Source organism: Babylonia areolata, chromosome 25, assembly GCF_041734735.1.
Source record: "Babylonia areolata isolate BAREFJ2019XMU chromosome 25, ASM4173473v1, whole genome shotgun sequence".
Classification (NCBI taxonomy): Eukaryota; Metazoa; Mollusca; class Gastropoda; order Neogastropoda; family Buccinidae; genus Babylonia; species Babylonia areolata.
In genome coordinates, this window is record NC_134900.1 from 6,666,257 (window position 1) to 6,690,276 (window position 24,020).

General features: G+C 41.2%; 1 long non-coding RNA gene and 1 pseudogene across 2 annotated transcripts in view; one reads left to right on the forward strand and one right to left on the reverse strand.

Moving 5' to 3' along the window:
• Positions 1 to 12,868, forward strand: part of LOC143299343 (uncharacterized) — a 35,603-nt pseudogene extending 22,735 nt beyond the window's left edge. Inside the window, exons 8-14 of the transcript XR_013057512.1 lie at positions 1,027 to 1,102; positions 2,416 to 2,494; positions 4,773 to 4,863; positions 6,196 to 6,290; positions 7,072 to 7,232; positions 10,575 to 10,649; positions 10,817 to 12,868. The product of XR_013057512.1 is annotated as an uncharacterized LOC143299343 (transcript). The remainder of the gene's footprint in view (positions 1 to 1,026; positions 1,103 to 2,415; positions 2,495 to 4,772; positions 4,864 to 6,195; positions 6,291 to 7,071; positions 7,233 to 10,574; positions 10,650 to 10,816) is intronic.
• On the reverse strand, positions 10,227 to 19,682 carry LOC143299344 (uncharacterized). The gene is made up of 3 exons (XR_013057513.1): positions 19,517 to 19,682; positions 18,244 to 18,344; positions 10,227 to 10,431 (listed from the first exon to the last, which is right to left on the reverse strand). It is a non-coding gene; the product is annotated as an uncharacterized LOC143299344 (long non-coding RNA).
• Between the last annotated feature and the right edge of the window lie 4,338 nt (positions 19,683 to 24,020).

The following is a 24,020-nucleotide window of genomic DNA, read 5'->3' on the forward strand; positions in this document are numbered from 1 at the left end:
ATTGATGCCGTTGCTTGTTGAGAAATTTACGTTCTTTTGTCAAACATGTTCCTCCTCTCTTGTTATTTTTAGCTTTTTAATTTTGCGAACATGAAATGTTTTGGTAGGGCTTTAGTGCTGACGAAGGAAGTGCCTCAGACTGTGCATAATGTGGTGGTCTCGCCTTTATGACTCAACTGTGTAAATGAACTGAGTCAATGTTATCACTTAGTCTTGGTTGTCGGTTTGTATGTGTGGTAAAAGTCTGTGAAAAGTTTTTATTTTCTCAGCAAGAGCAAGTAGAATTGGAATCAAACTTGGTAGGATGGTAGGTATGCATAAGACTTTTCCAGTCATCTTTTTTGTGATGATAAGGTAAGCAGGAAGAGAGTTCAAAGGTCAGGGTTATTTGGCAAAACAGGAAGACTTCAATGGAGCTCTTGTCTTACATCCAGTATTCATCAAAATTGTATGATAAGAAATGCTTGTTGGTACAAAAGAGACAGTCTTTTTTTTTTTTTTTTTTTTTTTTTTTACTATACCATAATCCCTGTGGTTGATTAAGTGGTTATATTTTTGGAAATGGTTGTGTGGAAACGGTTTCCCTAATCCTTGTACAAAGTGGCAACCCTTGCCTATTTTGGTGGGACACTTCCGCCTCCCCTGTCTAAAGCACTCGTCACATCCAAGCCATCGCATTCCCTGTGGTCCTCAGGGGAAAAATCTTCCAAGTACCCAAAATGAACTTAAAAGATCTTACGGCTTCTGCAGTTTTAGTTTTTGTGCTCCCATTGTCTGAAATTCTCTGCCTGTCGGTCTTCGGCACAAACCAACACTCCCTTTTTGCAAATTTTACCTAAAGACTCATGTTTTCTAATAGGTGTAGTGATTTTTTCCTCCACTGTGAAATTGAGGTGTGTGCGTGTGTAGTGAATCATTTTCAGGCATGGCTGCTCGTGAATGGGGTGACTGTTAGCGTGTTCAGTCTAACTTTAAGTGAGTTACATGCTATACAGATGCCATTCATCATCATTATTATTGTTTCAGATGGTGGCGGGAGTGGTGGTGCTGATGTTGTACATGACAGCAGAGGAAGCGGGACTGAGCACGGTGAAGGAAATAAGTAAGTGGTGCTGTCTGCCCCATGGTGGTGCCTTTAGGGTCAGCATGAGAGAGGGGGAGGCTTTTAATGGTGTTAATGCATGCACACTGAGAGGACTTCACTTTGAGTTGGTCTTTTTAGGTTACTTTCAATGAACTTTTAATCAACATTGTTTATGGTTTGAAAATTTCATACGTTTTCAGTCCTGTGATAGCCTCTTGCAGTCGTCTGGGCTGTAAGCAAGATGATTCAATTTGGTTCAGGTTTTGTTTAGCAACCTGTGTTGTCTCCCGCATCCCCTCTTTCATGGAATAACCCACTTCAGAGTTGCGTAAGCAAGGGAGCATCATTTCCAATGTTTACCCACGCTAGAAGACCACAGCATGCCTAGGATGCAGCCTTGAACATTTATCTTCTGCTGCTAAATTATAGGGTAGCTCTTGTCTCTTTGACTCACTGTTTGTAAGAGACGCTCATGGGGATACCAGGGACTCTGTCAGAGTGATTACAAAAGATAGTGATGAAATGAACTCGCCAGTGACAGGACATGTTTTGGTGTGTCCGCATGCAGTGTTTGAGGTAAGATCAAAATAACTTTTGGTTGCCATTAGAACTAACCTCTTTTATTGTCTCACCCACAGCATGGATCAATAACATTTGTTCAGCACACACATCCACTTTACAATAGACACTGTAACAAAATAAATTTGCTGGTTATTTTTGTGGTGTGATCGTCTTTCTGAAAGGATGAAGAATGAAGTGTCAGGTGTTATAAAATTCATTTGAATATGATTTTAGAAATAAATAAATCTTAGGCAACCATCATGTGTTTCAAGGGCAGTGTAAGATACTCGATTTGTATATTTACATATTTACATTGTCTAGTGTAGAAAAGAGGAAAGTTGTGCAGACATCAAGAAACAGTTGCCATCATGTGTGCAAATTGTGTGTCACATGGTCTGTTGTCAGCTGCTTTCTGCATGGAGAGCTGTAAACATTGTCAGAGAAAGGCAGAGTAGAAATATTTGATGATGTTTGAGTGGTTGAAAGGCCAGGTGTTTGGAGAGATTCTGAAGCAGTATCTCTGTCACTGGGAAACAGCAGCGGGGTTGTAGTCTTCTGGATCTCTTCCCCCCTCCTCCTTCCCCAGTTACTTTCTGTGTGCACCTCACCTTTTCTTTTATAAAGTAGACGAAAGCAATGTGGCAGCAGATATTAATATGTAAACTTAGATTTGTTGTTTAAGCAAAGCTCCTTTATACTGTGGCCTGTAGAGAGCAATGCAGATATTCATTGTGCTTTTTGCTGATTGTGAATTACGGTATTGTCAGCAGAGGTGGATTCCAAGAAGCCAAAAGCAGAGGAAGCTGCCAGCGGTCAGGTGGTGACTATAAGGGAGCTGTGGAAAATGCCGTATGTGGATCTTCACTCTTTTTTTTCCTTCTGTTTGTGCATGGGAATTATGAGTGGGTGAAGCTGTATTGAGCTGTACTAGTTCATGCAGTTGTGGAAAATATTGCGATGCATGCACACTTTACAAACTACCTATAATTTAGAAAATTTTATGATGGTTTTATAAGGAATTATACTTGAAGTGGCTGAACTGCTTTATTATAATTATACTTTGGGAATGCACCCCATCAGGTTTTGTTTTGTAGGAGGGAAGGACTTTGTGCAGGAAGAGTCAGTCTCATGATATTCATTGTCTGTTTTATGTCCAAACCAGCTGTCCCATCCAGACTGAAGAGGGTGGTGATGGTGTGTGTGTTGACAGGGTGGTGATGGTGTGTGTGTTGACAGGATGGTGATGGTGTGTGTGTTGACAGGATGGTAATGGTGTGTGTGTTGACAGGATGGTAATGGTGTGTGTGTTGACAGGATGGTGATGGTGTGTGTTGACAGGATGGTGATGGTGTGCTGACAGGATGGTGATGGTGTGTGTGTTGACAGGGTGGTGATGGTGTGTTGACAGGATGGTGATGGTGTGTGTGTTGACAGGGTGGTGATGGTGTGTTGACAGGATGGTGATGGTGTGTGTGTTGACAGGGTGGTGATGGTGTGTTGACAGGGTGGTGATGGTGTGTTGACAGGATGGTGATGGTGTGTGTGTTAACAGGGTGGTGATGGTGTGTTGACAGGGTGGTGATGGTGTGTGTGTTGACAGGGTGGTGATGGTGTGTTGACAGGATGGTGATGGTGTGTGTGTGTGTTGATAGGATGGTGATGGTGTGTGTGTTGACAGGGTGGTGATGGTGTGTGTGTGTGTTGACAGGATGGTGATGGTGTGTGTGTTGACAGGGTGGTGATGGTGTGTGTGCTGACAGGATGGTGATGGTGTGTTGACAGGATGGTGATGGTGTGTGTTGACAGGGTGGTGATGGTGTGTGTGCTGACAGGGTGGTGATGGTGTGTTGACAGGGTGGTGATGGTGTGTGTGTTGACAGGGTGGTGATGGTGTGTGTGTGTGTGTGCTGACAGGATGGTGATGGTGTGTTGACAGGATGGTGATGGTGTGTGTGCTGACAGGATGGTGATGGTGTGTTGACAGGATGGTGATGGCGTGTGTTGACAGGGTGGTGATGGTGTGTGTGTTGACAGGGTGGTGATGGTGTGTTGACAGGATGGTGATGGTGTGTGTGTTGACAGGGTGGTGATGGTGTGTGTGTTGACAGGGTGGTGATGGTGTGTGTGTTGACAGGATGGTGATGGTGTGTGTGTGTGTGTGTGTGTGTGCTGACAGGATGGTGATGGTGTGTGTGTTGACAGGATGGTGATGGTGTGTGTGTTGACAGGATGGTGATGGTGTGTGTGTGTGTGTGTGTGTGCTGACAGGATGGTGATGGTGTGTGTGTTGACAGGATGGTGATGGTGTGTGTGTTGACAGGGTGGTGATGGTGTGTTGACAGGATGGTGATGGTGTGTGTGTTGACAGGGTGGTGATGGTGTGTGTGTGTGCTGACAGGATGGTGATGGTGTGTGTGTTGACAGGATGGTGATGGTGTGTGTGTTGACAGGGTGGTGATGGTGTGTGTGTTGACAGGATGGTGATGGTGTGTGTGTTGACAGGGTGGTGATGGTGTGTGTGTTGATAGGATGGTGATGGTGGTGTGCTGCCAGATGTGATGGTGTGTGACAGGGTGGTGATGGTGTGTTGACAGGGTGGTGATGGTGTGTGTGTTGACAGGGTGGTGATGGTGTGTGTGTGACAGGGTGGTGATGGTGTGTGTGTTGACAGGGTGGTGATGGTGTGTGTGTTGACAGGATGGTGATGGTGTGTGTGTTGACAGGGTGGTGATGGTGTGTTGACAGGATGGTGATGGTGTGTGTGTTGACAGGGTGGTGATGGTGTGTGTGTTGACAGGGTGGTGATGGTGTGTGTGTGTGTGTGCTGACAGGATGGTGATGGTGTGATGGTGTGTGTGTGTTGACAGGGTGGTGATGGTGTGTGTGTGTGTGTGTGTGTGTTGACAGGGTGGTGATGGTGTGTGTGTGTGTGTGTGCTGACAGGGTGGTGATGATGTGTGTGTGTGTGTGTGTTGACAGGATGGTGATGGTGTGTGTGTTGACAGGGTGGTGATGGTGTGTTGACAGGATGGTGATGGTGTGTGTGTTGACAGGGTGGTGATGGTGTGTGTGTTGACAGGGTGGTGATGGTGTGTTGACAGGATGGTAATGGTGTGTGTGTTGACAGGATGGTGATGGAGGCAGCAGTGGGAATGTTCTGTCTGAAGGTGGTGCGATACAGCATGTACATGTGGCTGCCCATGTACCTCCTGCAACAGGTGGGGAAAACCTGCTTGTTTCTGAACTGCTCTGCATACTGTCCTGTACCTGTCTTTTTGTGGACTGTTCTTCATATTGTGATTGTGTGTCTGTTGGTCAGCTGTTAGTGGACTGTTCTTCATGGGTCTGTTAGTCAGCTGTTAGTGGACTGTTCTTCATATTGTGATTGTGTGTCTGTTAGTGGACTGTTCTTCATATTGTGATTGTGTGTCTTTTAGTCAGCTGTTAGTGGACTGTTCTTCATATTGTGATTGCGTGTCTGTTGGTCAGCTGGTCTTCAGGGTGTCATGTACCTGTGTGTGTTGTAAACATATATATCTTCATACAGCCATGTTGGCGAGTTGTTTACCTGTCCATTGGTGAATGTCTTCATAGTATTATACAGTGGTGTATGTGTGTGTCTGGTTTAACTGTCTGCATACGCTGATGTATGCGTGTCTGCTTGTTGTGGTTATATACAAGTTTCCATGTGTATGTTGTAAGACATGTGCCTGTACGTATCTGTAGAGATATTGCATGCATACATGCATGTTGGGTTAGGGTGTGAGTGTATGTTAGATTAAGATGTGTGTTAGGGTGTGTGTGTGTGGTGGGTTAGGATGTGTGTGTGTGTGCCCATGTTGCAGTTGATTAAATGTTGGTGTGATGATGAATGCACACCTTGCTCATGTGTTTGTGCATGTAATTAAAGCACTGTAGACTACAAACTGTAAACTACCATTTCAATGTGTTATGGCACAGCGATTGGTTGGGTGAGCCTTGCTCATGTGTTTGTGCGTGGAATTAAAGCACTGTAGACTACAAACTGTAAACTACCATTTCAATGTGTTATGGCACAGCGATTGGTTGGGTGAGCCTTGCTCATGTGTTTGTGCATGTAATTAAAGCACTGTAGACTACAAACTGTAAACTACCATTTCAATGTGTTATGGCACAGCGATTGGTTGGGTGAGCCTTGCTCATGTGTTTGTGCATGTAATTAAAGCACTGTAGACTACAAACTGTAAACTACCATTTCAATGTGTTATGGCACAGCGATTGGTTGGGTGAGCCTTGCTCATGTGTTTGTGCATGTAATTAAAGCACTGTAGACTACAAACTGTAAACTACCATTTCAATGTGTTATGGCACAGCGATTGGTTGGGTGAGCCTTGCTCATGTGTTTGTGCATGTAATTAAAGCACTGTAGACTACAAACTGTAAACTACCATTTCAATGTGTTATGGTACAGTGATGGGCTGGGTGAAGGGGGTAGTAGGCAGGATAGGGTGGAGCATGATTTCCTTGCTCTCATTTCTGTTCTCTCTCAATAGTTGATGTGTTATTTACAGTTGGGGTACCCCACGGCCACGGCAGGCTTGCTGTCAGTGGTGTTTGAAGTGGGGGGAGTGGTGGGAACAGCACTCATCGGCCTGGTACTGGACAGGTGGGTGCAGCATCTCAATGCTCTGTGGATGCAACTCTTGTAATGGTAACAGGTCTAGCTTCTTTTTCTTTTTTTGTTGTTGTCATTTTCTGCCTTACAGAATTGCTGCTACATTTACCTGGGAATGTTGTTGAACTGATATTACATTTGCCTCTTTGTTCAAGAACAGCTACTACATTTACCGGAGTTTGGTGACCATGCGGATAATAGCATAGCTAGCGCTATCTTGGTCAGAGACCAAACTCTAAGCACTTTACAAAGACAGGAGTCATTTGCACAACAGGTTGCCTACCTGGTTAGAGCCAACTGACTGCTGCCATTGGGCGCTCATCATTCGTTTCCTGTGTCATTCAATTAGGTTTCAGTCATGCACACACTCATTCAGACATGTACCATTTTATGTACGTTGTTAACTGCTACATTTACCCGAGTTTCTCTAGGATTGTTGTTAAATTTACCTTAATTTGTTCTTGAACTGCTACATTTGCCTGTGTTCATTGTTAAACTGCTTATACATTTACATGTAGAGCCAGCCATAGGCCGAAATCCCTGCATCTCCCAAGCCCTTAGTGCTGACCACTTCGCCCCAGTGTTTTATTTTAATACACATCTTTTATACTGACTGTCAAATCCATTTTAAATCCCTGTTCTGTCACCATCCTTGCTCTATGGTCAACACTGATAAAGTCCAGTTTTTGCTAATGAAGCATAGTTTTCAGTCCACAGAGAAATGAGATCCATTGTTACATTGAGGGGTTGACTGTACATGTTGTATTTTCAGACTGTTCAAAGGTCAGAGCTTGCTGGGCACAGGGGTGTCGATGGTGCTGTCAGGGGGAGCGCTGATCCTCTTTGCTCTGACCGGGTCCTGGGGCATGTTCTGCAATATTCTCTTCTTGGCACTGGCAGGGGCGTTCAACGCTGGTCCAGACACAATACTGGGTAAGTCTCTTGAAATCAGTCGCTGACACTTTCTTTACCAACCCAAAAATAGAAAAAGAACTGTCTCTGAGGCTTGGAGTTCCTGTAGCTTTCGGAACTTGTTGTATGGGAAGCCCCAGATTTCTGTCTCTACAGGGCCTTGGGAAGGTGGTTGGGATTCATTCTTCCCTAGGACAAACTTCCTATGTGGAGGTGGAGACCAAGTTTTTGTTCCCTCAGCCCCTCACATGGACTTTTTACTTTCATGGGTGCAACTTCTTCGTTCATCAACGGAATCTGTTTGTTTTTGTGTTTTTTTTTTTTTAAATACTCCTTTATTGTTGTGTAGATTGATATTGCATAAATAAAATCTATTGTTGGGCAGGGTAAGCATAAAATGAAATTGGAAGTGTGAGGCAACTCACCATATACTCCACATTTACAGTTGTTGGGGCACCGCATAATTTTGATGCTGCTGCTGAATATCATGTATCGGTCAGTGTTCTTGACAAAAGTAAATAATTCACTGCCAGGGCTTGCTCATCAGAAAACATAATGCCAGTGAGGTCTGTCTGTAGTCAATCCAAGAGGGCAATAATGAACACACAACTGATTGTTGATGGAGGTAATAGGTTGAGGGTGAGGAGTGTAAAAAAGGAAAAGAAAAGAAAACTGAGGAAGAGCTAAAGAGATAGGCAGAACACTTCAAGGAATCACATGAACAGACTGGCACATGAAGCACCACCAAACATTAATTTCTCTGCTGAGATAATAAAGGCATTCTGACATTCCAAACCCAGAATTGCCAATCAACAGCTATAAACTGTGAAAGGCAGAGACCAAGACAGCCAACAAAGCCAGACGAGGTAACGGCAAAAGTCATCAATGCTGTTATGGAAACGGTCATCAACATGCTACACAGCCTCTTCAGCAAGATGTGGGAAGAGGAACAATCCCTCGCTGAGTGGAAGTAAGGAATGGTCATCAAGCTGCCAAAGAAGAGAGATCTTAGGGACTGCAGCAACCAGGATCATGCTCACTCTGTGCTCTGACTGTAGACAAAGAAGCAAGCTTTCTCAGGAACAGATCCAGTGCTGACCACATCAGACAGGAGCAGTCACTGGGGTGGAACTCACCTTTCTGCATTATTTTAATGGACTGTGAGGAGGCATTTGATGTGTAGAGAATGTTTGTAGAAGCTCATAAAGCTCTATGGAGTAGCCCAAAACATTAACCTCCGGAGTCCAGCATACCTACCAAGATACAACCTGTAGGAAGCTTATGCGGGCAAACTGTCAGTTTTGAGATTGAAGCTGGAGTCAGAGACGTCTGCTGTTGCCTTCCTCTTCCTCCTGATCATTGATTGGATCAGGAAGACCACCATGGCAGGCAGGAACAACTGAATACACCCGACACAGCTGGATGACCTCAGCTTTGCTGATGGCCTGGCACTCCTCTCACACAACTGGAACCGGATGCAAGACAAGACCTCTGGCCTGGCAGCATCATCAAGTGGGAAAGGAATCAAGATCAACAAGAGGAAAATGAAACTCATGAACATCCTGGCCCCGACTGTCACAGTACGTGGAGACCCAGTCTAGGATGTAGAATCCTTTGTGTACTTGGGAAGTGAAGGGCCATTACACAGTTATCACGACCAGGATAGACAAGGCACAAACAGCCTTTTTAACTCTTTCACTACTAAGTTCCTGTAGGAAAAACACTCCCCAGCACCAAATGTTAGACTTGAAGGTTTCTGTCACAAGACAGCCCAGAAACAGCTGGAGGCGTACACTGAGGCAGAGCTGAAGAGACGGGGGAGCAGCTGGACAGATTCAGAAAGGACAGCCTGGAGTTGAGCCCCATGGAGAACAGTTGTTGACAGCCAGTACTTTGGCATAAAGTAAACACAACAACAAAAAGATTAATGAAGAGGGATGCACAAACTTCAGTGCTATAGGTCAGTGTAGGATCGGATAAACAAAAGTACAGTGCAGAAACCCCCATTTACATACAACCATGATGTAGATATGACAGCTGCTTGCAACACCTTTTTGTCACATCACTCACCATCCTCTCAAACATGCACACACATGAAGTTAAAATGCAGGATGGTGGTTGAGCAGGTCACAGGGTGTGTATGAAAGGGAAAGGGAGGACATGCAGCAAATAGAGAACAAGTGACTTTCACCTAATATTTCAAAAGTTTCACTTTTCAGCCCCGTTCAGGGAATCAGTTATATGTCACTTTTGCCCTTATAATTGTATTGAAACTGCCTTCAAATTTCTCTCCCTCAGCAGGGGGCAATTCTTCCGGAGCCCCCAATAGGGATGATGCCCCTGGACCCTTGCCTTTCAGGTTTGGTTTTGTGTGTTATATCACCAGTTGCACCTATGAATTTTTTGAGGCCATGTGGGGAAGTGCCCTCCTTAATAGGGTCCCCAATGTATTCATAAGGAGTCCCTACTTTCCTGTTGATGCAGTAAACTGAACAGGGGAGCTTGTGATTTTGTTTATCCATCCCCCTGTCAGTTAAGTGTGGGATTTAATCCTTTGCGTTCACATCCTTGGTGGAAGTGTTACACCAGGCCACCACTCCAGTTCTTTCAGTTCCCAGAACCATGTAGAAGGATTACTGTTGGCTTCTTTCCTAATTGGGGAAGTTCATGCAGGGGTGGGTAATTGCACTGTCTGTGGAAGGAGGGCAGTGTTCCCATGGAAAGAGGGGAGGGTATGTCTACTGGCCATAGTGATGTGGTGAAGTTAAATCATAGAAGCAGGCCTATATATCCTACTTTACATATAGTAAGACTTTTACACAATGAGATGTCATGGGATTGTTGGTTTGTACAGAACTGACAAAGCTAACTGATGTTGGATGCATAAATTTTCTATTTTGGGGGTGGAATGATTTTTAAGTTTTTGCTGTTATTAGGGGGTGGCATGAACAAATCTCCAGTTTGCAGATGGCAGCTGCCGTTTATATTTTTTGGGGGGATACTCATCCATTCGAAACTTCCTTCACTTTTCTTGTTCATCTTTTCACAATTTGTTGCTGTTCATGTTCCCACTTCCTCTCAATCTTACTGCAATAAGTATGATACACAAGGTTGTTATTCATTATTCTTTTATTTTAAAAAATCCAAATAGTTTAATAATTATATTCCCCTCGGACTGCTGCATTTCTTGTCCATCCATGCCTCTTCACTTGTATGTCCACTGCAACAAACCAGATGAATTTTGCTTTAAAATATCCTTAAAAAAAAAATGATACCTCACAATTTAAGTTACATGGAAAATATACTTCACCAAATGATTTATTTTTTTTAATCTGAGCCAGGATTTTCTTTTATTTTTGTCAGGTGGTGCTATACCAGCAGAAATTGCCCATCAAGATGGAAGAAATGCTGCTGGGGCAACAATAGGCTTTGTTAACGGTGAGTGGAAATATATTGTAACAGATTATCCTTAAAACTGGGTTGGGAAAATAAACAGCAGCCTTGCAGTGTCAAACATGCTATTAGTTATACATAAAATCAGTGGTATAACATACACCCCCCCCCAAAAAAAAGGGTTTTATCCATGTCTATGTTGTTGGTTCCAGGGTTTGGGAGTTTGGGGTCATGCCTGGAGGGCCCCTTGGTGGGGTTTGTGTCCTCCCACTTTGGCTGGGAAAAGATGTTCTACGTCATGACGGGACTGTCAGCCCTGGGTGCTGTGGCCGTCTTTAGAGCGGCCCTGGCGAAGAACAGAAAGTACTCCCCAGTCACAAACACCTCGCCTGTCATCTGAAGTGATCAATAACTCTACTGTTCTGCTTGGTTTTGAAGTTGTACATGAATTTTGCCAGATGCTTGCCACATTGTTTAAATATCTGTGATTCTTTAAAGATCAAAATCCCCCCAAGATTATGGTTTTATTTTTGTCCCATCTAGACATAATTAGCTGTCTCAATTCTATTTACAGTTAGCACAGGGCAGGTAACTGACAACCCTCTGAAGCAAGGAGGAAAACATGACTATACAGGTAACATATGAAAACAGATCTTGCTTATACATTGAGTGACAAACTGATTATTTGCAGATTCTCATACAATCATTGTGGCTACTGGAAAACAACTTTCCCTCAAGTATTAATGTACTACTGATATTATTAACAATCTTGGGATGTATCTTTTCAGTCAATTTCCAAGTGTGCAATTTTAAGTTCATTATGCGAGTCTGTATGACCACATTGTTTTCCTGGTTATTATTTATCAAATTTGACCTTACCTATCCATTAAAAAAACAACAAAAACTGCATAAAAAAAAAACCAATTTGGTATGTATGAGTTTTTATTTCTTGCACAAACATACAGGGCCAAGAATACTCATTTCTTTTGTCTCTAACCTGCAGTCCAACACAAAATTGCCCACTTATGAAGAGGCAGTTATCAAATACTGAACAGGTCATGTGGTCTCTGAAGTATATTCTATCGCTACCCCAAATAAATTTAATGTTTTTGCATATTGTGTAAGTGGACGTTTCCTATTATACTTCATGTTAACCAGTTGAGTGCCTATAAGATGTCCACTGACATCCTGCATATGTTATCAGTTTGAACCAGACTGGTTAAACTGATGTGTCTGGACTATAAAAATACTAACGAGCATATGTCAAGTATAAAACCCCTTTCTTCTCAATAATGCTTTGACAACTGGACCACATGGAACGCACATGAGAAGGGTTGCATCACATACAAAAAAAAAAAACGTTAAAAACTTTGTCCAGTCAAGAAAATAGCCCCAGTCAGTAGATTTACACAACTGTGCAAGCTGAACTTATATGGACAACAATAAAGATGAAGGATCTCTTGTCTGATGATTGGTTTTAACATGAAATTGAATGACAAAGTGATGAAACTGACAGCCCATTCGATGCAAGTTCAATCCATGTATCCAATCGGACAGGTTTTTGAGCAGGTGACAATGACTGGGAGAAGAGTGATGAAGACGATAGGTCGAATGCCAGCCAGTAGGTGTTGAAGTTGTGTGGCAGTTGGATGTCAGTGAATTATTTCAATGTATACCGCTGGAAAAAGACCAAAGCTCCACGATTTTCATGAACGTAGGGTTGAAAGTGCACCGGACTTGAAATGTGCTTTTAGTTTGAATATTTTTTGTCACTGAATCAGATGGTTGACTTGTTTGAAGAGGAAACAAACCAGATGAACAGCAGACACTTTAATCAGCCCATGTGCAATTAGAGGGTGAAATTCTCTCCCCTCTAACTTGGGAAAGCTCTTAGCTGTCAAAAAGCTTGCCTGCTCAGTTTGAGAATGTGAACGACTCATTGACTATACCCACGTTTGTCATTGTTGGGACAGTGATTCACTTGCATGTCTACACGAGGTGTGATTTGTTTTTATAAACTAAATAACCTGTTTCAATTTCTTCTGCAGGTATAATCTGACAATAGACATTTCTAGCTGTATTTTGCTTTCATTATGGATGCCATTCTGTGGAAGTGGAATAGCTGAACAGTTATCTACAATCAAACTGATTGGAGAAAGCAGCCCAGATTCAGAATCTGCATTTTTCTTTAAAACATACTTTCTGCATCTCCCATAGCTTTTGTACAAGATTTAGAAACAAAAATTACCCTTAAATCCTAAAAAGTCCTTGGCAAGGGGAGAGAACCTTTTTTTTTCAAAATTCTCTGGCACTCAACTGGTTAAGAAAACTTGCGCCTTTTCCTATCATTTACTTTGTATAACTGAATTTCAAGACATCGATTTACAAGGTTCATATCATAAGTATTGACTGTGGGTTTCCGAGAGGGGGCTGTTAGATGATGTGACAGATGATGTGAATCACTGAACTGTTGGGACCCTATGATAGACTTAAAAAAAAAAAACACCCAAAAAACCTCTATGATACACTTAAAAAAAAAAGTTTTTGTGACATTTTGACTGCTGTCCTGATGCTTAAAGTGGGAATATAATTCACTCATTCCACACACATGTATGCTGAGTGATATTCTGGACATGTCATGTGTGCACTGAGTTATTCATGCATTCAGGATAATGAGGGTCATGTGTTATTTTGCGTGCATAAATGAAATGTTTATTATATATATTAACTAATGTTCCAGGTTCAATGGTCTTATTTTGCTGAAATGTCTTTTTAAATTTGATTTCCAGCATGTTTGAAAGTTATTTGATATATTACGCAATGATGTTCATTTGTAAAGTTTTTAATTATCTTCTTGATGCTTATATCAGAAGGTTTGAATATTTCCATTATGTTCGTTTGAAAGTGTAAATATTTCAGTGATGTTTCAAAGTGATTGGATACCTCCATGATGTTGGTTTGAAAGTCTTTTCTGTGTTTGTTTTAAAGTGTCAATGCTGTTCACAGTGAATACTTGCATTTTACACAAGAGTGACAGTAATAAATACCAGTTCTGTTTGTTAATGTGATTTGGTTGTTCGCTACTTATGTCCTTATTCTGCTGAAACTGTTTGGAATTTTAAAATTCTCATGCAGGCTGCATTACCCATAGCTGTGAGAACAGAGTTCATTTTGTGCAGGTGTTCTGACAGCAAGCCATTCTTGCCGTCCTTCATACACTGTTCCTAACCTGGCTACAAAAATTATTTCTCCTCCCCTCTATGACCCAACACTAATCTGGTTTTACTTGTCCACCACAGCACTGAAGGAGACTGGTCACTTGACAGACCAACAGTGTCCAATGGAACGATACCCATTCACATTTTCTGTGACACTGATTTTTGTTCAACGATCACTTTGTACTTTTGTACTTAGCATATTGTTCACAACACTTTTTGAACTTGTGGTACAAAACCCCATCTGAAGTAGCAATGCTGGAAAAACTGTAAACATGCACTGCACTAGTATAATAATAAGTATAATAATAATGTACATGTATACATCGCCCTTTCTCACTATTTCAATGTATGTGTGTAGTCACATCTTTGTAATACAAGATTACAAATATTACAAGATTTTAACAATGGTGCTGTCTACTCAATTTTTAATTCAACAAAGAATTGGATTAGTGGTTAACATTATCATCATTGTTACTTAGATACTCAAAATGACATGGATATGTTACAAGTGTATTTTCATTTTATGTGTGACCAATCAGCATTTTATTTTTATTTCCATAAAGAGATGAATTGTTTGTATTTTTCTTTGTTTTTCCCGAAACACAGAGGAAAAACTTTACAATGAGAGGGAAAAGGAAAATGTTTTATACCGAGAGGGAAAAAAGCTTTTTGAAATGAACTTTAAAGGAAAGCTTGCCACATATGAATATAATTTTTACTTCCCTGTTAAGTATTTTTCATGTCTTGAGCAGTAATACTTGCTTATTTACTAATCCGCATGTGTTGAGTGGTAATTTCATTACTGTGGTTTGAATGAAAGGTGGTCTGTGCAAGCAGCATTGCCTTCCATATGGTTATAAAGTTTTTGTGGTAAATAAAAAAAAAAAATATAAAAAAAATACGAGTTTGCAAGTCTGTGTTTGCAAGTCTGTATAAAAACGTACAAAGTGGTGATTTTTTCACATTACGGCTTTATAAAATACTTGTAAAATTCTGGTCATGAGGGCATCTTTACCACCTCAGTTTTTTAGTATTGGTATTTCTTTTTATCACAACAGATTTCTCTGTGTGAAATTCGGGCTGTTCTCCCCAGGGAGAGCGCGTCGTTATAATACGCCACACTTTTTTTTTGTATTTTTTCCATGATACAGCACAAAGTGCACCCCTCCAATGCTGGCTCACATGGAAACTTTATCATGACTTTTGTTGACCATTCTACATATGCTAACATGTAAAAAAAAAAAAAAAAAAAAAGACTTGATCAGTTAAAACTTGAGTTGTGGGCCAATCTGAACTGTACAAACTTACCATCTGTACATCAGTGTTAGCTGCCAGTTGCCTGAGATCGCTTCCCCTTCCTACTCACCTCTAGGACAGGGGGAGTGGGGAGCTGGTCCTTTCTCATAGATCAGCAGCAATCATATACAAGCCTTTCTATCTTTGTATGCTGCAACTCCCACATTCATTGCATGTACAACTGGTCTTTTATGTGTATGGCCATTTTCACCCTACCATTCAGACAGCCACTCCATTTTCAGAGATGGGCTTGTGTGGGTATGTTCTTGTTTCCGTAATCTAAATGCCAGCATGGTTCACAGGATCTTTGACAATGTCATGGACACAAGGTCAGCAGTGTTTTCGTGGTCTGGCTGCCTTGCACAGCAGACTTTGTCCTATGTTCCTGGAGTGAAGTGGGTTACACTTGAACTTTTTGTTTTTGCAGCAATGAACTACTATGTGATGTTGCAGGTACGAGCTGGTGGGGCAGACAGAACACATTGCTGCTGTTAAGACTCGAACTGCCCAGGCCAGTTGTTCCATAACAGTACAGAAGTCTCAAACGATTCGTACAAAAACTAAGTAAAGGAACCACTGAAGTTTTTTTTTTTTTACCCCACATATATAGTTTTCAATTTGAACCTTTAACCTTGAATTAAGATCCCTTTTCTCCACAACTAATTCTTCCTAACACCACCACTCTCAAATATTTAAAAAAAAAAATCAACTTCCTTAAAGGTGTTACCTGCATCATCACCCAACTGTATTCACTGCTGCACAAATTCATGTGCAACCCATTGCACATGATGAGCACAGCACTATGCAGCTTGTCACAATGCAAGACAACCATACAATGAAAAAACTTACCAGTACTGTGGTCATGACAGTCTGCAAATGATTTTTTGCATGTGTATTCACACGAAAAGATTCAGACATTGGCAGGTCTGTCCATCTGCTGACCAGGGCTTGTCCTCTTTATGCCAGATGGCAATCTAATCATGTTCACTACAAATTTGGCATCATATGTGATTTCGTTTTAAATCTCTCCATACGAACAGCGAAAGAGACGACGTTAACAGCGTTTCTCCCCAATTACCACCATCAAAATATTACAAGCGGAAGGCTCTTACACTGAAGAGGTGAATGTTGACAGAGAATACCGCAATTCTGATGCCGGAAGCTGAAGGTTGGATCATTGAGACACCCACTGGACATCTGAGGGGTCTGTGTGGAGGAGAAGAGAGGACTGGCTGTACTGAGTGAGTTAATCCTTCACCTTCACATTGCACTCGGCTCAAAGATCGGACTGATGCGTACCCTGGTGACATCAATACTCTTGTATGCATGTGAATCGTGGACCTTAACAGCTGAAATAGAAAAGAGAATACAGTCCACTGAGATGAGATGCTTTCGAAGACTCGTGGGCATCTCCTACAAAGATCATATCACGAATGAAGTTCGAAACGGAATCAGCAAGTCATTGGGCCCTATGAAGACCTGTTGACCTTGGTCAAGAGACGCAAGCTCAAATGGTATGGCCATGTCATGAGATCATCAGGGCTTGCCAAGACATTCCTGCAGGGCACAGTGCAAGCGGGGAGGAGGAGAGGCAGACAGAGGTCTCAGGAAGAGATGGGAGGACAACATCCCAGAATGGACGGGCTTGAGGTTGAGCGATACAATCAGGTCAGAAAACCGAGAGGATTGGAGGATGCTGGTTGCCAGATCACCTGTGGCGCCCCAACGGTCCACAAGACTACGGGATAGGTGAAGGTGAAGGTGATTTCGTTTTAATCCAGTAATGTTTAAAATAAATGATGCAACATGAAATTAACATTTATTGGTGTTAAGTTTTCAAGTGATCAGAATGAAGAATTTCAGTTATTTAGTGTGATGCATTTCTGGTTTAAGTATGTATTCAAACTATGAAATTTGGATTGTTAAGGTGGCACCAAATGGCGGTCAAAATCAACTGGCAGTCAGAATCAAGTTTCCTGCCACCAACAAAGCACATGCAACCTTGAAGACACTGGGATCAGATTATAAACCATGTATAATCTTATGTCTTACAGGCTGGAAATCACAGTAATCAACTTGCAACTCACCCAGTAACCTAACTTTCATTGCATTTCCACTTCTTTTGAAACTACTGAGAGAATACAGAACGGACATAGATGTACGGTTGTAAAAGCTCCTTTTTCTGTCGATAGCTTTTGCTTATTTTTCCAACTTTTTTGGGGGGGAGGAGAGGGGAGGGGGATTTTGTTATTTATCTGACTATTTTCAAAACATAATTTCTACTGTGCAACTCCTTGTAATTTCAAATAATTTTTTTTTTTTTTTTTAAAGCTAAAATTTATTTACATGATTATTAACATTGAAAAATGTATTATGGAAGAGAAAAAATGAGTTGCTACTGAATTAGATGTTTCAGCTATGGTCACATTTTCGGCAGTCAACTCGAGTTAGTGTAGCTGAGAGACTGACAGTGGGAGTCCCATCCAGAAAAAAATGCTAACAGCAAGACGTGTCAGGACATTTCAGAAACAAAAACACCACTTAACTCTTGCAGATGAAATAGCTGAATCAAAAATATGTGAGCCAAAAATTCACGAAAGGTCATACTGAGAAACAGAGCCGACAAGTCAACTAGTTTCCACCCTGGTATTCAAAACACTATACAGTGGTCAGTACAGCAGCCTGCAAGGACAGAAAAAGACAAAAAGCAGGGGAAGGACACTATTTACATACATGGAACTGCAAGGCAGGATATGGGAAATAGAAAAAATGCCATGGATTTTAAATGTATAAAGAATATCCTGTATACAGGATGTTTCATCCTAAAGACTAGCACCAAGAGAGGAGTAAAGACAAGACATTTCATGACATTTCAAAAACAAAACCACCACTGACTCCTGCAAATGAAATAATCTGAATAAAAAATATGAGCCAAAAATCCTGGTGCCTGTGAGGGACTTGAACTTGTGCACACTTGCTTCCTAATCAGGCACACTAACTAGGCCATCACTGCTGGCAGACAGACATGAACAGAGTGGGAGTACAGATGAAGGGTTGGGAAGGTAAAGATAGAAAGGGTCTGATGGATGCAAACTGACATAACACAATAACACTGAAGTACTTACACCACTGAAGATGTTACAGAGACTGCTGCTCAACCTCAATACGTCTTCAATGGAAGGCCGGATGACGGGATGACGTGTAACCACCAGGCTGACCTGACAAACTGAACAAACGAAACAATCAGTTTGTAATGAATCAATGTTTTCCACTTTAGAACTAACACCAGAGTATGCTGCACAGATCCACTGTGTTTTTCAATCAGAAATGTTGCTTTATACATCCAGTCATCAACCGGGGCCAGCACACAGATGACTTAGTTCTGTATATTAAGGAACACTGGAGACACGTGTTAAGTGGATTACACTTTACAGTGTGGTCTTGCACACCACATGATTTGTTACGATAATATTTATGCAACCAATGGGTTCAAACCCAATAGGTCCCAACAGGGCTATATTCAGCTTTCTTCCCCTCCACTCCGCTGTGTGACTAGTGGAGTGAATGTCCATGCCTTGTGAACATTACTCATTCCGTCTTGAAGGGGAAATTGTGGATATTTCCCCCATCTTGGGTCTCAAAAAGCTGGCTGATTTGTTATCTTGTTCACCACTCCTTAAATATAGCAAGGAGACTGACTATTTAAAAAAAAAAAAAAAAAATCATTTTAACTATGACCTACAGGTCTTCAAATTGTATGAATCCACAATACCTATGATTTGCAAACTTTGCCAGTCTGCATCCAGACAACTTATTAGATAATTATCTAGATTTTTTTTCCATCAAATATCACACGAACAGGATAACTCAATATTTATCTGTGTTTAGAAAAATAAATGAACAATCTTGTTCTAACAGTAAAGGAACCTTAGATTTCCATTACAGAGGACTGTAACAGTCCGGTACCTGAACCTATATACAAATTACACAGGATACTGACAGTATAGTGATCTTTCCCCTCTTGTGCATAACCTGAACTATGAGAATACGAACAATTTCCCAAGCCCTGACTTTGGACTGATAGGCAATGCAACTGAAACCGTAAAAATCTCATGACCAGTACAATTTGAATACAACAATCTATTTCCAGTAAATGATAATTCTTGAGGACATCCATTCAAACTGAACAAGTGCTAAATGCACTGTTGCACATTTTTAATGGACAGAGTAAAAAATGTTAATAATCTGCCACTAAACAGTGTCCACAGGTAAATTCAACTTTTGAAAACTATTAGCAAGAAAAATATTCAAATTTTACTACTGAAGGCAAGCAATATTACAAACGCCTCACAATTAGAGTACACAAAAAATATTTCAACATGCAAAATGAGTACCTACGCTTGAACTGAGGATCACTCAATCATGTTGCACTCATGTTACAGAGGTGACGGCTGCAATGTCCTGGACAATGAAGGCCCCAGTGGAGGTCTTAACAGAACATTTAAGTCACTTTTCTCATAACTTTTATTTGTGACTTGTTCCAAAGGTTATTTGTAACTTGGGCAGGAAACATCTACCAATTTGTAAAACATGTGGTGTCCTACCTGAAACACAGAAAAGCCATTCCAAGACCACCCTCTGTGACTAACAACTTATGGCGTAACAAATGCAAAAAACTTCAGGGAAAGCACTTAACTAAAAGACAAAATAAATCATGCTATATCTGCAGTGTATGTCCCATGATTTCAACCCGAGTCACTGAATTTTTTGTTTTTGGGGAAAGGAAATGGGTAAGCATACAAGCCACCACACCTTTTCCATTCACTTTTCATCTCAGTTGGAAACCCCAGTATGCTGAATGACAATGACTGTCAGTGTCATAGAACTTATTGTCTTCAACATAAACTGAATGGTAAGAAACAAGGTTTTCCTTTCCCTCCCCCTCCTCCCCTCTCAAAGAAACAGTTGATCCTGATTTGTCAAAATTTACTACAGATTATCAGTTTGTTATTCAAGGTGGCATCACTGCAGACAAATCCATATACACTATACCACTTCTGCCAGGCAGATGCCTGACCAACAACATAACCCAACACACTAAGGAAGGCCTTGAGTGCATGCATATATATTTGTGTACCTATCAGAGTGGATTTCTTCTACAGAATTCTGCCAGAGGCCAACACTCGTTGCCACTGGTTCTGTTTCCATGCGCAAGTGCATGCTGCACACGGAACCATAATTTATCGTCTCATCTGAATGGCTGGACGCTCAGTTTGATTTTCCAGTCAAACTTGGGAGAATGGGTGAGAGCGGGATTTGAACCCAGATGCTAATGGATGCAGATGACATCTTCGTTCTGCTACCTTCCTACTTGTCAACATAAACTGAACTAATTAAGTTCTTCCATTCTTTCCCATCCTCCCCTCTAAAAACAACAAAAAAACCCAACAAAACAGTACAAGTTGAATTACCTCAATTGTAAATTTACTGAGTATTTCAACATGAACTGAACTGTAACAAACAAGGTTTTCCTTGCTCCACCCCACCCCCTCTGAACAACAAAAGTCTTCAACATGAACTGAGTAAGAAACAAAGTTTTCCCTTTCTCCCCCACCTCTCCCTCCCAGAATCAAACAGCAGTCGTTGAATGAATGAATGACTGTCGTCAAAAAAGAAAAAAAATTGTTATCGAAACTAAACTGTAAGAAACAAAAGTCCCCCCCCCTCATCAAAGTAGGAAGGAAACAGCAGTAGAATGAATGACCTGAACGAGCTGAATAACTTGTAACTCAACAACATGATCGGAAAGGTAAAAAAAACAAAAACAAAAAACCAAGGTTTCCTTTCTCTCCCCCGCCTCCCAACATGCCCCGCGACGGAGCTACTGTACATCTACCGACTTGAATTCCGTTCCTGCATTCATAGGAATTGCTGTTAAATTACTCCTAGATATCAGGACGCAAAAACACATTTTGAAGGACGCTAAAACAGAAAATTTCAAAGCTTTCCATTTCAGAACTAATCAAAGCGTCCCTTTCAAAAAATAAAACAAAACTTGTGAGTGTGTGGAGAATGAAGGGAAACCCCATACAATTGAAAAAAGCAGCCTTAAAAACAATCAGAATGGTATCATACCCTTACCTGCATATCCTGCTTCTTTCGTGTTCTTTTTCAAGTCAGTCGGCCTTTCGGTGGACGTACCCCAGTGCAAAATGGCGGAGTCCGACTGATTTTACAAATTAATCTGCTGCACTGTACTTCATAAATATAGTGAGCAGCTGAACTGCTATGTTTTACATGGTCACATAATACCACGCGAACAGAATGTGCTCAGTCTGTGTTTCAAATTTCTGCAGACATTCACCGACAGTTTTCCTCACCTACCGGCCGCCCGGTGTCAGCGTTCACTATCCTGTGAGCGAACGCGATGTCTGGTCTGTGTTTGTCACGTGCAGTTCGAGCTTCGTTTCAGAGTGAGCTGCTATTTTAGTTAACTTCCTTCCCTTGTATCTTTGTGAACGAAGTGTGTGTGTTTGTGTGTGTGTGTGTGTGTGTGTGTGCGCGCGCGCGCTTGCATACGTACATATATGCAAGCGGGGTGTGTGTGTGTGGGTGTGTGTGTGTGTGTGTGTGTGTGTGTGTAAGTGATTATTTTAACGTATATCCACAAAGGTATTTTTGAGGGGGAGGCGGGGGGAATATGTGTGTGTGCCTTGCGTGTGTGTCGTGGGTACACGTCCAACTCCAACTGTATTGTGTTTACATATGTGACACTGAAGAGAGAGAGAGAGAGTGTGTGTGTATGTGTGTGTCCGTGTGTGTGCTCGAGCGTGTCTGTGTGTGTGCACCACTCACGTAAAGATTTGTGCATTAATTTTGTAGATGCAAAAAGATTTTATGACACAACCTGCGTTTATGTTCTATTTTCCGGTGTGGGGATGGGGGTCGGTAAATCTCATTCTACAGCTAGTCCAGTCACTGTTCATCTGTAGGCCTACATTCACTTTTATTTGTGCATCTGTTAGATTTTTCAATGCCTTTTTCGTGCGTGCACCGACTTAAATTCCTGTAGCAACAGCATATCATGTGTTCTTAACTTTTTCGTTTGCCCGTGCTGATACAGTTGTTCTAATTTTTGTTTTTTTCCTGACCGTGGCAGACTTTTCGTCGAAGTCGTCGGCATGCTGCAGACTCTTTTCTTTGTTTAAATGCATTTTTAGCTGAAAAGATTCTAACAAAAAAGGTAGCCTGTTCGGAAAATACCGTTTTGATTGAAATACCGTTTTGATTTTTTGATTTTTTTTTTTATTGGTAGCTGATAACTGCACATGTGTGAAGCATCACTATGTGTGTGTCTGTAATATTGAATTGAACACACATAACGAGTCTGGTTCATTCTTTAGTTTAACGTCTTTTCACTGTAAGTGATATTAGATGAGGATAGGGAAAAAAAATCGAGTCGTTGGAGGGGGCCGGGGGGGGGGAGGGAAATTACTGTTTACGCATGCGAGTAAGTGAAAGTGCGCGCGCGCGCGCGTGTGTGTGTGTTACATATAGAAAATGATTGATTTGTGTTACATATAGAAAATGATTGATTTAAGTTTCAGTTAAAAATTATTTATAAAAAATGTACACACATACGTCGTCCTGTTTCTCACTTCACATGCAAATCAAATCAAATTATGGTGCTTAGAGCCTCGCCGACCACTAAGGCCATCTCAAGGCTATCACCACGTTAATACCTACTTCAAGTCAAGGGTAAATAAAAAAAATCCAATTAAAAACCAGTCACCGCTTTAAGCTTTCCACTCAAAGTTTAATAACCTTCCACAGTTTAAAACCTTCAAATGCGCTGTGTAATCAACACAATATCATGCTGCAAAAGACGCCGTCACTACCTGTCCACAAGAATAGTATGTCCACTTGAAAAATCTTCATTGTGGAAACATGTGATCAAATATCCTCTTGTAATTAATTTTCATTTCTGAAAAAAGAGGACCCCCACCCCCACCCCCCAACAATTATGCTTTAACACCAAAACACTACCGGCATCAGACCAGTTTTTTTTAATTTTTCACGCAATTTGGAATATACGTAAAATACCTAAAACATGGGCACAGTTCTAAACAAACCGGACAAGAATCCGTACAATTGTCATATAAGCCTTAAAACTATGAGTTCAACACAGATCGGAACAAAAATGGTTCAGGATGCCAAATTTCATCAAAGTATACAGACAAAAGAAGACGCAGAGAGCTCAAGCAAGTTCTGTGTTCACATTTCTTGACGTCATATTGCACTACTTCTATTTTAGGTCCCAGAATTGATGTGAATAATACATCTGTCTCCTACATGGACCATGTATTTTTCACGAGACTACTCTACTGTACCCATATGTCAAAGTATTTTAAACGAAGAACCCATGCAGAAGATAAGAAAAACACAAACTCATCTCAAATATCCAAATCGATTGGACACTGTGCGAAAATGCCTTTGTAATAATCAAAATGAGTCTAAGTTGTTCAAAGTATATCAGTACGCTGATTTATGCCGAAAATCTGTGAATTAAATTAATCCAGATAAGCCTAAATCAGAGCATGTTTAAAAAAATAAACATATCAAGCTGATGCACTATGGAAATGAATCCAGCTGTTTAAGTAAATTCGGAACATATTAAATGTTTGTCAAAACGTGCCACAAAAGGATCAAATTAATCAAAACAAACAAACAAAAAGGCCAAGTATCAAACTGTGTATGTGTCTAACTCGGTAAACAGAAAACGAAAATAAAAATTCCATTCACTAAAATACGCCATGAGACTCAAGTCAGCTGAAAACTGCAGACAAAGATGCGATTTCGAGCTACCCTGGAACTGTTCGATTCGCGATCCTAAGTGTTCCTC